The sequence below is a fragment of the Natator depressus genome, chromosome 4 (assembly GCF_965152275.1).
Source record: "Natator depressus isolate rNatDep1 chromosome 4, rNatDep2.hap1, whole genome shotgun sequence".
NCBI classification, from domain to species: Eukaryota; Metazoa; Chordata; order Testudines; family Cheloniidae; genus Natator; species Natator depressus.
In genome coordinates this window covers 64,664,931-64,681,979 of record NC_134237.1, presented here as the reverse complement: position 1 = coordinate 64,681,979, position 17,049 = coordinate 64,664,931, and the positions used below count along the sequence as shown (strand labels likewise).

Sequence of the window (17,049 nt, the reverse complement as noted above, 5' to 3'; positions counted from 1 at the left end):
TTTGGATAGTGGAGTGGAGACCACACTTATAAAATCTGATGAGGACACCAAGCTGGGAGGGGTTGCAAACACTTTGGAGGATAGAATTGGAATTCAAAATGACCTTGACAAATTGCAGAATTGGTCTGAAATAAACAAGGTACACTACTTTAATGCACACTAGTGAACTCTTAGCATAGGGATGGCTGAATGGGTCATGTAGACTGATATCAAGGTTTGAGTTGATTCACTAAGAGTTTAGATTAGAAAGGCAGGGAGGGCAGATTCATATTAGGTCTGATGGATTTGAAGCTGCTCTGTAATAATTTATGAATACTATATGTTGGTCTGGCTATTGGGTAACTCATTAGAGGGCTGTCTGCGGGGGAGGGGAATGGAGGAAGGAAAAAATCTCTTTAAGATAGGTAAAGGCTCCCCAGGATGTAGGTGAAGGCACAAGGCCTGACATCTGAGTGGGCTGCACTCAGAGAGATCACAACAGGACAGAGGTGTAGCTAATCCTGGAACAATGACAAAAGGCTCTGAATAAGGCAAGGATAATAACATGATGTGGTAGAGAAAGCAGATCAAGGGGAGAGATTCAAATTAAAAACTTTAAAGAACATCTTCTTTATAGAACTACCTCTCTTCATTTTACTTTCTATAACATAATCTAGAAACAAAATAAATTACACTACTAAACTGTTCTCTGATATCCATACATGGTTCCTACTGAAGTCAATATGAGTTGGCCACATGACTCTGATGGCAGAAATTGTTTTAAAGAAATTCTTTCCAGGAACAACAAAACAGGCTTGTTAGCCTCAATATTAATTTATTTATTTTTTGCTGGGATCTGAACCTTCTTCCATTGAAATCAATGGCAAAACTCCTGTTAACTTCAATGGGAGTAGAACTAAGTCAGAGAGAGAGAGAGAGAGAGAGATTGATTTTCTCATTTTATAAAGAAACTCATTTTCCAGAAAAGTGGTTATTTGAGATTGGAAAACATTTTTATGGCCAATTGTCCTTTATACTTGAAGTGAATATTAAATGAAACTCATAACAAATGGGGCAAATACACACTAATTAGATTCACTGATTTTCTGTCTGTAATGATAACATTGATTTAGTTTAAAATGGTTAGAAGCAAATAAAAGAAAAAATGAAAACATATTACAACAAAAACAGGTTAAAATGTCACCCCATGACATAAACTAAAGTACAAGCATACAAATACTTTCATTCGTAATGGATAGGATTTGGAATTTTTGCATTTATCTTTATTTGGTTGTGTCACAATTAAGTTCTGAACTGTATACTGGCTGAAAAGTTTGTCTCCCTGAGGGCTGGAGCAGAAGGTTGAAATATTTAGAGACCAGGACTGCTGAATCTGTGGGAGAAGAAAACATTCATTCACTGGGAAAAACTGCTGATGTCAACCTAAAGCAATAGGGTTCTTAGCAGTGCTCTCTAAGGGATGATTGCTGAGGCTGCCAATAACCATATACTACACTGAAGCCTTTGTTTTTCTTCTTGTTTTAATAGTAATTTTATAGCTATTTAGTAATGTTATATTTGTGTAGACTAGAAAAAGCAAAAGTACTGAGTGTTTAGTATCTGTGAATAAGAAATTAAAGCATTTTCACTCTCCATGTTCTAGGAAATTCCAATGTGCAAGGAAGACACAAAGAACTTAGCATTTTTCCAAATATCTTTTTCATAAGTTTAAAATGAAATCCTTGAAACACACAGAGAACTCTAATTGCATTGCTGTTAAGAATCTGGAATTTGCTTCTGCTTATGTAATAGTTTCCTCACAAGAAAGTGAGACGAAAAACAGTCTAGATTTTTTTTTTAATGGTAAGTTTGATATATTGATAGGAACATATTAAAGTGAGAAAATACCTTTCCAGTGTTAAATACTAATTATGGTTAAGAAGTTTGTTTCATTAGCACTCCTAAATTTAAAACAACTGCTGAATGGATCATTTCTTTGTTATTTGCCCATTTCAGTTTCTCTTTGATAAAGGTCCTTGCCATTCAAATGGAACATAAAGATTTTATTGGTCCCTAATGATGCAAACTACAGCTGTACAATCATCATTTCAAAATCTGAGCTCTGTATGCTCTTAGATCTGCTGTCACTTTATCACAATTGTAGAAGCATCTTTAAGTGTATTTGCTTAAGCAGATGGTGAATGGTCACACTGGGAATACATCCATCTTTTTTACTGTATGATGGAGTTTTAAAGCAGAAATTTTAACTATGGGGGTAGGAAAACACAGACTTGTATAATCAACTGTATATAAAAGAACTGGTATAAGACCCTGAAGCTTCTAATACTAGAGTGTAGGAAATTGGTATAGATTTCATAAATCAGGATTTGTGACCTAAAATTGCATTCACTTATATTGTGGATTTAAGGACTCTAATAATTTTTTTCTTAATTTTTTTTTTGTAACTGTTTTTAGAATAAATATTTGATTAAAAAAATCACATGCAGGCATCCTTCCAGAATGTTAACTAAAATAAAACAAGTCGTAAGGATTTCTGGCAAAAGGCTTAAAGTAAAGAAGTAGCCAGGCAATGGCATAATTCACTGGAAAGACCTCATATCAAGATTGATATGAATACCAGTGACTTTAATGGACTTTAGATCAGGCCCATGAGGAGAAAAGCATAAGGAGTATCATGCAGGCAAAAAGCAAGAGCTAGGGGAAGATCCATAGGACATTAGATGGAAGGCTTGGGAGGTGTATCTGGAGAGATTTCAGCTGGATGAAAAAATGCTGGCAACTTTTTTTCTGTCAAAACCAAAAAGTTTCATGAGAATGTGCCAGTATTAATTAACTTTCTGATGGGAAGATTATTCAGGTCCAGGATAGAATCATAAAGAGAAAGCACCAAGCCACCTTAACATAGGTAATAGCCTGGTGTTGTCAGAGACTCTGGTATGCCTGATTTGGAGCAAAGACTTGAACTGAAGTCTGTCCCAAACTAGCACACTAACCACCAGGCTATGGAATCAGTCTCTACTTGGATCAAAGGATATTTAAGAATTCATACAAAGGGGAAAACCGCTCCAATAGTAGAAACTGACATTATAACCCAGTTGCTACGGCACTGACTTGAGGCATGGGTTCAAGTCTCTGAGCTGCCAGATTTGGACGAACCCAAGATCTTTTGAATATTTTGTGAAAACAGAGAAAGAACAACCTACCGCCACCTCTCACACACAAGGCTATTGGCTATTCTAGGGTGGAGATGTGTCTGTCTCTGTTTTCATGAAAAAATTCAAAAGGTTGAAGGTTCACTCCATATTGGGACAAAACCAGATTCTGAAACCTCAAAGTTCTTTGTGAAATTGAATTGTTGTTTACTGGAAAGAGGTAGTAGGACGGCAACATTAAATAGTCACAAGAGAATTCCCGTAGGTGTCAGCACAGATGATGCCTCTAAATTGTTATGTAGCAATTTCTGTCAATAAATCTAGTTTTCTTAGTGAAAGATTGGGAGAGGCAATGGCAAATGCAGGTTTGATTAGACCCTGGCTGGTGGCTGTTTGTTCATATTACACAGTATCCCAAATGGTACCCGTGTGTATCAACTCTGATGTGTTTTCAAATTAAAACTGGATCCAATTTTTAGGAACTTTCAAGAAACTACAGTTGGACAAACACTTGGACAACTCCATTTACATCCACTGATTTTACAGAATGTTTTGTGTATGTGTTAAGAGGTCACTGGGAGCAAGGTTTCTCTTGCCCGCTCTGCCACTGAGGCAGGGTGAGGCCTGGATTAATGTTATTATTTATATTGCAGTAGTACCTGTATACCCCAACTCATGCTGGGTTCCCATCGAGCTAGAAACCGTACAAGCATAGAGCAAGAGACAGTCACTGCGCCAAAGAGCTTAAAGTCTAAGCAGATGAAATATACAAGGGTAGGAAAGGAAGCAGAGACACAAATGTCAAGTTACTTGCCCAGGGACACATAGTGGGTCAGAGGCACTGCTAGGAATAGAACCCAGGTCTCCTTTACACCCAGTCTAGTGCTTTATCACTAGAAAACACTGCCTTTCAGATTAATGCTTATAATCCTTGCTCCTTTGTTTATTCATATATAAAATGGGTATAACTCTAGTGTACCTGGTAATCTTTCTATGTGCTTAATTGAGGTCTGTACATTATTTTGAGCCTCTTTTGAAAGCTGACCCGTACAGAAGGATTAAAATTTATATCAATAAAAAAAAATTACAAGAAAAATCGTGTTTAAATTAAAAAAATAATTTTGTTGTTTGCTTTCAGTCAGTATTGAGAACATTTTCCTACATTTGTTCTGGTTTTTTAAAAAGAAGAATAATTTGAAACTGAAAATAGATGGTGGCACAGATAACCTACAAGTCCTGCTCTTATTAAACATAAGGCAGTGCTTTCCCTTCATTTTGCCAAAGAAATTAGGACTTTGAAATATTAATTTGATATTGCATAAACTTGTTCACAAAAATTATTCCTCTAACTGTGATAAGGAACAAATTCATGAAAAAATCATGACCAGTTCCTGTGACCATTTGCAAATAGAATAAGGACAAAATGCAAGGAGCAAATATGTCAGTAATTCCCATTAAATTAGAAATAAACAATCCATTTAGGAAGTTGTCTCAGCGCAGCCACACCCTTGACTGCTACTACATAATCCTAGGGGAGTTCATCCTAAAAATAAGAGTATAAAGCTATAACCAAAACCAGTGAGAAGCAGCATCTCAAGTACAAGTTTCTGATTGAAATTTTCTAGGTAACTTCTCTCCCTGGAAGATGCTTGTGTGCTGAATGGGCACTAGGGGTCTGAGGTTGGTGGAAAGACTCCAATTGACTTCAGTGGGATCAAATTCTTTTGTTGTATCTTTTTTACAAAGATGTTTTACTATGTCTCACATTTGTGCATGTGTGATATAGTACACAAGTGAATTAGTCAAGGAAAACCCCTTCTACAGCTGTGAGGCAGTAACTAGACAGTATATACAAAGATAGATCTATTTGATGGCAGGGACAGCAGAAGGTAAAGGCAATACAGAGTAAACTGTCTAATGCCTGAAATCACAACAGTTCTTGAGGCCTCAATATCTTGCAGAGTGGTCTGTTCACAGAAATAAAAGTGGGTATAATAGGGTAATGATAAACAGACACTACAAATTCTGATGGGGATGCAACTATTTACACTTAAACTATTTACAAACAATAAAAGCAATTACAACTAACATATATGGACATAATTAGTAAATGTGGTAATTTCTGAAGATGGTGTTTACCTATAAGTGAAGTGGAAGTCACATCTGTATTAAAGTCGCTAAACAGTTCCCTCTACAACCCCCTATTTTTAGATACTGATAACTTTGCCAAACCCTATCTGTTAGTCTTGAAATATTCTATGCTCAGTCTGTGCAGCCATGTCAGGAGCTCATATGTCTGTATCATGAGTCTTACAATGTTTGGTGTTTTTTCCTAAAACTCGAGCTCCTAGTATCATGTTTGTGGGAATCTTAGCTGTCATTAAAACAAAAATAAGTTTCTAGCTATATAGTTTCAGAGAAGAGCTTGGGAAATTTGCTGCAGAATGCTCAAAGACAGAAAGGCAAATAAATACTTATTTTTTAAAAAAAAAATTCATGTTTTAAGCCAATTTAATTATTTTTTTGGAAGCTAGGTTATTGATTTTTGAATGTTTGGGAGTGATAATACTGTGGCAGGTAGCATTTCTTTGAAAGTTTGAGCAAAAATAACATTTTTGAGAACAAGGTTAATGAACACTGAATAGTTCTTTCAATGTTAAAAAACATGATGCTTTTAAAAACAATTGTAGCATCTCTGTGTTTTGGGGGTAAGAACTTGAAGTTATATGGGGGATAATTTTGTGGTCAGAGAGTGCCTTTTGATGACCCTTTAATAATCCAAGTTGGCTGATCCACCAGCTGTGGAAAATTACCATTTGCACTTTTACTATACAATAGAACACTGACCAATTTGATTCTCCTCCTGTTTTTGCCCATCAGAATAAGGTTTGTTCTAAGGGATGGTGAACTGGACTGGAAGCCAAGAAACTAAGTTCTAGTCCCACTTCCTATATTGATTGGAGTTAATAATTTGGTGTACTTCACAATATTATTATTGAGCCAAATCTGATATGCCGAGCCTAGGTAGGTGGCAAATATCAGCCTCCTCTCTCCCATTTTACAAAATGAGTAACTGAGAGGTTGTAAAGGTTAATCTGAGTACAAACCAGGTTTCTAATATGATAGACTCAAGTATCAGCCACTCTTCTCTGTCTACGTGCTTGTCTATGCTATATAAATTGGACTACTTCAGCATATGTAACTCAATTGTTCAGTGTATTACATGCCTTCTTTTGTCGTTAGTCTGCAGACCTACTCCTGCTGCCAGCTAATTAAGTTATTAGCTATTTAAACTCAGTCAGTAGAAGTCTATGTGGCAGTTGTGAAGTTCAGACATTGCAGATGAGTCATGCACAGGGGTTATACATGATGTAATTTCTTTTATTTTCTTTCTTTTTCCACTTGGAATTTCTTTAAGTGGAACGTTCCATTAAACAATTAAACAAACAAAAAAGCTAAATTGAAAGAATATTGTTAAGGCTGAAAAGTCAAGCACTCAAAAACTATGAAATGTCTTTATTAAGGTGTCATGTGCAATCTTAAGTCTTCTTCCTCATGCACTTGCATTATGATCTAGCCTTTGGTTATACATGATTGCCTAATGTTTTTTTTTTTCCAAAGGGCCCTGCATTATGAATGGATAGTGCTTAGTGAATGATTTAGGGTTCTGTTATGAATGAGGTTGTCTGTAGGTTCTCTGCCTCATTTACTGCCAAAATTGGAAGATGTGAAATGAATGGGGGTAAAGGGGCTGGTTGAAGAGAGAGGATGGTCTTGTGTTTAATATACTTGACTATGACTCAGGAGAACTGGATTCTATATCTGACTCTGCCATAAAATTCCTGTGGAATGCCACAAAAATTACGTCAACTAAAATTTTCAGAGGTGGCTGTTAACTGTGTAGATTTCATTTTCTGGGCGACTAACCTGAGACACCTAGAAACTGATTTTCAAAAGAGCTGAGTGTTTGTAACTCCATTTTAAGTGAACTCCATATTAAGTAAAAATAAGGCCCAAAACATTTCAAGTTGGGCACCCAGTCATTGAGGGACTGACAATATATGGATGCTATTGTACATTTTGGCCTTAATCACTTTGTGACTTAGTTCCACATCTGTAAATCTGAAATAATTGCAGGGATCCTGTAAAGATAAATTTGTTTATGTTTGAGAGACACTAGGATACTAAAATCATAAGATTTATGTAATTAAAGATAATGTCATCAGACTTACACATATGCATCCCTAATTTTGACATTTCCTAATTTTCAAATTCTTGACCTAGCAACTATATTTTTTAACATAGGGATTTTTATTTGTCTGGAGCTAGGCTATGCAGTGTGCTTGGGAAGCTCACAGTTTAATAGTACCTCAGTTGCTGTAAAGCACTTTGATTTGGCTATGGGCCTAGTGTACTTGTTAAGACAGTCCCAGTACCAGGGTCTTGCTAGTTAATCCCTAAACTAACACGTGTAAAAGCTGTAATAAGGTAGAAAAGTCACAGAGTCTTTCAAACTCTCAGGCTGGGTTTCTGACAAGACAAGCCGTTCAAAATGGCTATTGCAGGCATCTTACTTTCTTCCCTGACAAGGGATTGCTGGCTGCACTAGTTGGTGAATTGACTGGCTGGCAGCGGCTCTACACATCTTCCAGGTCTCTATGGTACTCACAGGATCTGGCAGTATTCAACTGTACAGAAAAATAACTCAGGATGAGTCACTAATAAGATTAAAGGCAGCTTTACTTAGCACCTGACTGATGCATAACTTCCGTACTGGCTCTCAATATAATTTGTCTCCTCTCTCCTTTCTGGATTGGTAGGAAGACTCTTTCTTGTGTAAATGGCTTCACATAGGTTCATAGATGGTAATCAAATTTGACCTTCTGTATGTGTATCACAGGCCATAATTTCTGATTGAACTAGAACGTGTCTTTTAGAAAGAGGCCTTGATATGAAGGCTTCAAGTGATGGAAAATCAACAACATGGTCCACACCCCTGAGTAATTTTTTCCCAGGTTTACTGCCCTTAGCCTTAAAATTGGGGGCATTTTTTCCACTTTGAATTGGTCTAGTTTTGAATTCCAGCCACTCAATCTTGTTATGCCTTTTTCTGTTAGTTTAAAGAGTCCTCTAGTAACAGAAGTCTTCTCCCAATGTAAGTACTTACAGACTGTGATCAAGTGATCTCTTTAACATTCTCGGTGTATTTTGTTTAAGTCTTTCTCATCCGAGGATGGCCTCTGAAAGTTGGAATGTGCAAATTATATTGTATTATTGCAGTAACCTATTACAGGTGCAATGGTGACCCCATGGATGGCTGAAGGTGGAAATTTCTCTTCTAATCTTACCTACAGTAAGAAGTAAATAGTCTTCTCTGGGATGATAGAGAGTAACTCACAAATTTCTCTGAGAGAATGACTTCTTTACTCACATTCAGTGCACCTAAATGTCCCCTAATTTAAGGGGTGGAGATATGTCACTCTAACTTTATGAGACTTGACATCATCCCAGGAAGTTTAATAGGTTTTTAGCCATTTCAGAAATAATTGGCTATACTGTTCCCTTGACAATGAAGGTTTTTGTATACAGAGAGGAGACTGTACACCCATATGTGTAGTTTGCTTGTTTCATCAAGTCACATTATAGTGAAGCTCAAATTTAAAATTTACTATTAAAAACTTGAGTCAACGTATAAACATTTGGCTACTTACTCAAACTTACTGTTATTTTTTAGAATGAAACCCACTCATCCAGATCTCCTCATTACACTCTATTCTGAAAATCCCACTGCATGCTGGTTATTAAGGAAGCAAAACTGAACTATCTGCACATTAAAAAAAATCAGTATTTTTTCCTCCTCTGTAGAAATCAAGTGTGTGATTTTTGTCTCAGTCGTTGTAGCATTGTTGTTTGTTCAAGGGCATTCAGGAGCTCTGAAATAGTAATATAAAAGGATGGGTCTAATGCAGATGTGATTTCCACCAGGTCCCTTGTGATCATAGAAAGAACTGTAGACCACGAGTTTTAGCACTGGATTTGAACTGAGGAAATCCTGCGTTGTAGTCCAGGATTCTTGTCTGGACATCGATACTGAATTTATCTGTGGCAATAGACAATTTACTTTGCCTCTGGTTCAATTTATGCATATCTGAAATGAGGATAATACCTTCCTTGCAGGAATAATGAGGGTTAATTAGATAATGTTTGCAAAGTGCTAAGTATTATTATCATTACCTTCATTAACCTGCAAACCATCCTGGAGTATGTACTTAGCAGTTTTGAAAACATGGCAAGGTTGTGAGAAAGGAATCTCTATGTTAGCCTGATGGTAGTATTGCTAATTTGCAGTCTGGTTCTTGTGCCCATGAGTAAAGTGTTCTGTTTTTTCATTCTGTATTCAGGCATTATGACATTTGGGTAGTGTGTGTCACTCTCCCTACCCTGACCACAAGAATAGTTCCTGACACCACTTTCTGAAGTGTGCCAGGGAAGTCAAGTTCACATGTCTACACAGACTTATGAATTCATAAAACAATAGCTTTGAAATAAAATACTCATATTAGCCTGGTTTGTACAGAACTATTCATAATTTTTGGTAAATTCTATAATGTCAGTAGCTAAAGGATAGAATATAAATATCATAAACAGGCCACTTCAGTTACATTCAGAAACAAATGTGCCCAAGGAATTTGATTAAGGCATTTAGTCTGAACTATAGAACCAACAATTACAAGCAAGTATTAATACAAAAACATAATAATTTGTAACTGTCCTGTACCTATGCCAAAATATTCCAACTAAATATACTGAACATAAGTCCTACAAAACAAGGGGAATGGTTTCTGCATAGTAATCTAATATATTTAGAATATTTGCTTAACCAAATAATTTGTGTTATGAAGAATATGCAGTACCACTGAGTTAATCTGTTCATCTTAAAAATATGTACATGGTCTTATCTTAGATATTGATTTTGTTGAGTCTGGTGGAGATATTCACCCATGAAAGCTTTTGCTCGGATATGTCTGTTAGTCTGTAAGGTGCCACAGGACTCTTTGCCGCTTTTACAGATCCAGACTAACACTGCTACCCCTCTGACACTTAGATTAAAATATTATCAGTCCTTGGCTTTAATTTTATACTAGTATTGGCTAATTGTTAATATTTCTGAAAAATGATGTCACAGTTACTGGGCAAGCTGTACTTTGTAGAACCCTTTTAGTCCCTCTTGAGTGCATCCCTTGGCTGACAGACCTGGCCTCCTTCACCTTACTATGGGTGGAACCACATAGTCCAGCCATTCCTAGACTGGGTCTCTGCACTGCACTCCCCCCGCCCCCCAACTCCCAACCATCTTAATACAAGAGGCTAATTGTGAGAACTTTTTCTCTGGGGACCGGTGGCAGCAGCTGATTAAGGTGACTCAAAAGCAGCATCTTCAAAACAAAGTAGCGTTTAATTCCCAGAAGGATCTCTGAATATAGGAAATGGGTTAACACAAAGAAGAGTCCTACACATATTTTCTTACCTAAGCTTACACTCTCTATCCATGCCTCATGTAGGTCCAGCTCATTCCCATCTCTGGCTTGCAGAAGCAGACTGTCCTGCTTCAAGCACGCTGTCTGTCTCCCTGTATGCCTATCAGCACTGACTGACTCCCCGGCAGCCTCTCCTACTTCCTGAAGCCAGCATCTTTAAGGCTAAGGATGATCCCGGGCTTTCAACCTTAAGAAGTAAACCGTGCCAGCTTGGTGAGAGTCAAGCAGATAGCATCTTCACAATTGGTGGCCCTTCCATTGTTTTCTTAAATCCTTCTGAAGCCATTTAACTCAAGGTTTTTGTCTGTGCCATTGTTTCATTCGTTTGCTTCCCGTTTAACTCCTGGCAGTAAGGCAGGATAATATCAAACAGATAACTTGGGGGCCATATGATATTTTCAAAAAATACTACACAAAACTCCCTCATTCTCCACATAGGATCAAGGTTTCCATTGATTTTAAGTTTCAGAGTGGTAGCTGTGTTAGTCTGTATCAGCAAAAACAATGAGGAGTCCTTGTGGGACTTTAGAGACTAACAAATTTATTTGGGCATAAGCTTTTGTGGGCTAGAACTCACTTCATCAGATGCATAAAGTGGAAAATACAGTAGCAGGTATAAATACACAGCACATGAAAAGATGGGAGTTGCCTTATTAAGTGGGAGGTCAGTTTAACGAGACAATTCAATTAACTGTAGGATACCAAGGGAGGAAAAATCACTTTTGTAGTGGTAATGAGAGTGGCCCATTTCAAACAGTTGACAAGGTGTGAGTAACAGTAGGGGGAAATTAGTATGGGGGAAATTAGGTTTTGTAATCACCTAACCACTCCCAGCCTTTATTCAGACCTAATTTGATGGTGTCCCATTTGCAAATTAATTCCAGTTCTGCAGTTTCACGTTGGAGTCTGTTTTTGAAGGTTTTTTTGTTAAAGAATTGCCACTTTTAGATCTCCTATTAATAAGTGTTCTCCTACTGGTTTTTGAATGTTATAATTCCTGATGTCAGATTTGTGTCCATTTATTCTTTTGCATAAAGACTGTCCGGTTTGGCCAATGTACATGGCAGAGGGGAATTGCTGGCACATGATGGCATATATCACATTGGTAGATGTGCAGGTGAATGAGCCCCTGATGTTGTGGCTGATGTGGTTAGGTCCTATGATGGTGTCCCTTGAATAGATATGTGGACAGAGTTGGCACCGGGGTTTGTAGCAGGGTTTGGTTCCTGGGCTGGTGTTTTTGTTGTGTGGTGTGTGGTTGCTGGTGAGTATTTGCTTCAGGTTGGGTGGGTTCTAGCCCATGAAAGCTTATGTCCAAATAAATTTGTTAATCTCTAAGGTGCCACAAGGACTCCTCGTTGTTTTTGCTGATACAGACTAACACGGCTACCACTCTAAAACCTATCACTATGCAAGGCACTGAATTTAGCCGTATGAAGTGGAAAGCCATCAACTTCATGAAAAAACTCGTGCAGATACAGACAGACATTATCTTCCTTTCCAAATGCAAACAAATGAACATCATACCAAAAGGACTGAATGTAAAAAATCCATTACAATCAACATACCACACAGACTGGTGAGAGATTGTGCCACACACTCTCAAAGAAACTGCGGAACCACTTGATCAACATCTTATACAGCAAACTGGAGAAGATCAAGATTGAACTCTCAAAACTAGAAACTCTCCAAAAAAACCAACCTTCCACACAAACTCCCTCGTGGCTGGACTTTACAAAAACTAGACAAGGCATTTACAACACATACTTTGCTTCTCTACAGAGGAAAAAGGACACTAAACTATCTAAACGCCTTCATGCCACAAGGGGCCACAACAGTGGTTCCATTAACTCACCCAACAATATTGTTAATCTATCCAGCTATACTCTTGGCTTGGCAAAAGAGTCTGTCCTATCTCGGGGCTTCTCCTTCTGCCCACCATCCCCATGAACATGATACAGTTCTGCGGTGACCTAGAATCCTACTTTTGACATCTCCAACTCAAGAAATATTTCCAACACACCACTGAACAGTACACTAACCCACAGAAAGCTTTCTTCCAACACGACAAAAAGAAGGATTCTGCGTGGACTGCTCCTGAAGGTCGAAACAACAGACTGGACTTCTACATAGAGTGCTTCCTACGACGTGCACAGGCTGAAATTATGGAAAGGCAGCTTCACTTGCCCCATAACCTCAGCCGTGCAGAACACAACGCCATCCACAGCCTCAGACACAACTCTGACATCATAATAAAAAAGGCTGACAAAGGAGGTGCTGTAGTCATCATGAATAGGTCGGAAAATGAACAAGAGGCTGCTAGGCAACTCTGACACCACATTATACAGGCCATTACCCTCTGACCCCCTCTGAGGATTACCAAAAGAAACTACACCATCTGCTCAAGAAACTCCTTGAAGAAGCACTGGAACAAATCTACACTGACACACCCCTAGAGCCCCAACCAATGATATTCTATCTGCTACCCAAAATCCATAAACCTGGGAATCCTGGATGCCCATCATCTCAGGCATTGGCACCCTGACAGCAGATTATCTGGCTATGTAGACTCTGTCCTCAGGCCCTACACTACCAGCACTCCCAGGTATCTTCGAGACACCACTGTTGTCCTGAGGAAACTACAATCCTTTAGTGATCTTCCAGAAAACACCATCCTAGCCACTATGGATATAGAAGCTCTCTACACGAACATTCAACACAAAGATGGACTACAAGCTGTCAGGAATAGCATCCCCGATACTATGACGGCAAACCCGGTGGCTGAACTTTGTGACTTTGTCCTCACCCACAACTGTTTCAGATTTGGGAACAAGTCAGCGGGACTGCTATGGGTATCCGCATGGCCCCACAGTATGCCAACATTTTTATGGATGACTTAGAACAACGCTTCCTCAGCTCTCGTCCCCTAATGCCCCTACTCTACTTGCGCTACATTGATGACATCTTCATCATCTGGACCCATGGGAAGGAGGCCCTTGAGGAATTCCACCATGATTTCAACAATTTCCACCCCACCATCAACCTCAGCCTGGACCAGTCCACACAAGATATCCACTTCCTGAACACTACAGTGCTAATACGCGATGTTCACATAAATACCACACTATACTGGAAACCTACTGACCTCTATACTTACCTAGATGCCTCCAGCTTTCATTCAGACCACATCACACATTGTCTAAAGCCAAGCTCTAAGATACAACTGCATTTGCTCCAACCCCTCAGACAGAGACAAACACCCACAGGATCTCTATTAAGTGTTCTTAAAACTACAATACCCACCTGGTGAAGTGAAGAAACAGATTGACAGAACCAGAAGGGTAACCAGAAGTCACCTACTACAAGACAGGCCCAACAAAGAAAATAACAGAACGCCCCTAGCCATCACCTACAGCCCCCAACTAAAACCTCTCCAGCGCATCATCAAGGATCTACAACCTATCCTGAAGGACGATCTCTCATTCTCACAGACCTTGGGAGACAGGCCAGTCCTCACTTACAGACAGCCCCCCAATCTGAAGCAATACTCAGCAGCAACTACACACCTCACAACAAAAACACCAACCCAGGAACCAAACCCTACAACAAACCCCTGTGCCAATTCTGTCCACATATCTATTCAAGGGACACCATCATAGGACCTAACCACATCAGCCACACCATCAGAGGCTCATTCACCTGCACATCTACCAATGTGATATATGCCATCATGTGCCAGCAATGCCCCTCTGCCATGCACATTGGCCAAACCGGACAGTCTTTACGCAAAAGAATAAATGGATACAAATCTGACATCAGGAATTATAGCATTCAAAAACCAGTAGGAGAACACTTCAATCTCCCTAGTCACTCAATAGCAGACCTAAAAGTGGCAATTCTTTAACAAAAAAACCTTCAAAAACAGACTCCAACGTGAAACTGCAGAACTGGAATTAATTTGCAAACTGGACACCATCAAAAGGCCTGAATAAAGGCTGGGAGTGGTTAGGTGATTACAAAACCTAATTTCCCCCGTACTAATTCCCCCCTACTGTTACTCACACCTTCTTGTCAACTGTTTGAAATGGGCTACTCTCATTACCACTACAAAAGTGATTTTTTTCTCCCTTGGTATCCTACTGTTAATAGATTGCACTGGGGTCTTAAAACTCATGAAAGTGGCTACTGTGTGTGTGTGTGTATACACACACACATATATATAAAACTCATATGGATGTTGCCAAGAAGGTGAAAGGCACAGGTCCTGGCGAGCCCAAAACCAACCAACCAGTCCAAAGCCAGTATTATTTTATGTATGCGTGTATGAAATTACAGACCCAAAGGAGAGTGGTGTTTTTCTCTTGTTCCTAACTGCTGGAGAGAAATGGAGGCTAGAAGGTCCCTACACCACTTATAATTACCGGGGATTCTGTAATTCAGGTTTCCTCAATCATATAATCTCAAGTTTTGTGAGGTTTGGGGAAGACACCTTCAGCATATTGGGTTCCTTTTGTTTCCCCTAGAGCTCTCCATAAGCGATTTGTCAGCAAAGAAGATAACTTTTTTGGGTCCATGGACACTGAAATTTCTTGTATGACTGATAGGTTGTCAGTAGAAGTGGTGGAAGACCATCTAGGTATATAATCAGTATTCATATATACAAAGGGAAAAAAATCCTCATCAGTCTAGGAACAACAATATCAGAAGGCAGTCACACTTAATATGATACAGTAGGTTAAGCCTATTAGAATAGATTAGAAGATAGTCGGGAACATAAAACTACAAGGGACTGAGACTAAAACTTGTTGGCTGGAAGTTTTGGGAATTTTTCAGATTAGAAATCATTCATAAATTATATTTTTTCAAAAGAGACTTGGAGCCAGAAAGAGAAAATTAGTATAAAAAGATATTTAGAAGGAAAAAAATGCAGCTGATAAGTTAGTCTAAAATCAAGACTGAACATATAACAGGCTTTTTTTCTTCAACGTGAACTTTAAATGACCAGTTCAAATGCATATACAAATAAATGTTCCTTAATTACCTGGTCATCATCTTTTCTCGGAAAAAAGGCAGTCTTCTCCAGGTAACACTCTTTTGGACATTTCAATTGTCTTCAGCATGCTGATAAAATGCATAAAGGGCCATCAAATAGCTTTGGGCTATGTTTCAAAGTACAGACATTTAATAGCATTTTAAACTCAGTTTTCAGGCAATTGCACCATTTCCTTTTTTAATAGAGTAGGAACCTCTTAAAGGTAAAAAACCCATCAATTGCACTGTTTTCAATTTCCTCAGCTGACATGCAGTATCATTTCTCAGATACATCCCATCCTGTTATGACAGCTGAATCATGTCACAGCAATTGAGTCAGCCTAACATATCCCAAACCATATCTTTAATTCAGAATTGGAAAACTATATAACTTTAAACAATTCTGCACACCTATTTCGTCACTGCTTTGTTTTTTGTGTTTCTGTTTTAAAAATATTGTTTCATCTACACACATTCAAACCTCTCACCTAGCACAAGAACTTTAGGTTACGGTTTATGGTACTAAAGTATTTTCCTTTCTGGTAAAATCATATATTAACAAAGCCAGGGAAAGAAAAATATTAGGACCACTTTAGCCAAACTGTGAGGGTGGTACTTACATGAGGGACTACATGAGGTTTGGTAATATGATTTAGGGCTTAATACAAAAGCCATTTAAGTCAATGGGTGTCTTTCTAATGACTGCAGTGGACACTGGATCAAGCCCATATAACCTTTATTCTAAGTCATCAGACTGAATCCACTTGAGATCTGTATTAATTGAAAGTTATCATCCAATAGCTGTCTGGCTTGAAACACTTTGAAGTAAGTTTAATGATCTTGCTCGCATTTCCATTGAATAGGTGACTACATCAACACCACCAGCATTGGCACCTTTGTTGTCAGTATAAATGGAGAGGTCATAAAAGCAATTCCTGTAGAATAGTATTCAGGCATAACATGAAGGAGTATGTGCTATCCTGGCCCCTTCTGTATGTAGCTGGTTGCAGTATAGTTATCACTTGGTAACTTTCACAAGCACACAGGACACAGGCCTGATATAGTCTGTTAACTATTTGGTAGAGTTAATTGGAATAAGAAACACACACCAATGAATCCGATGAAGTGAGCTGTAGCTCACGAAAGCTTATGCTCAAATAAATGTGTTAGTCTCTAAGGTGCCACAAGTCCTCCTTTTCTTTTTGCGAATACAGACTAACACAGCTGCTACTCTGACACCAAATTCAGAAACTCTGACACTTTGTGCAAATTATTTAATCATCTTATTTTCACATAACAATACACTTCATTTTAAAATAAAAATTTGT

The 17,049-nt window shown here is 38.4% G+C and overlaps 1 protein-coding gene across 2 annotated transcripts in view; it reads left to right on the top strand.

The window, feature by feature from the left end:
* Window positions 1-17,049, top strand: part of FSTL5 (follistatin like 5) — a 546,388-nt gene that overhangs the window by 191,221 nt on the left and 338,118 nt on the right. The window lies entirely within an intron of this gene.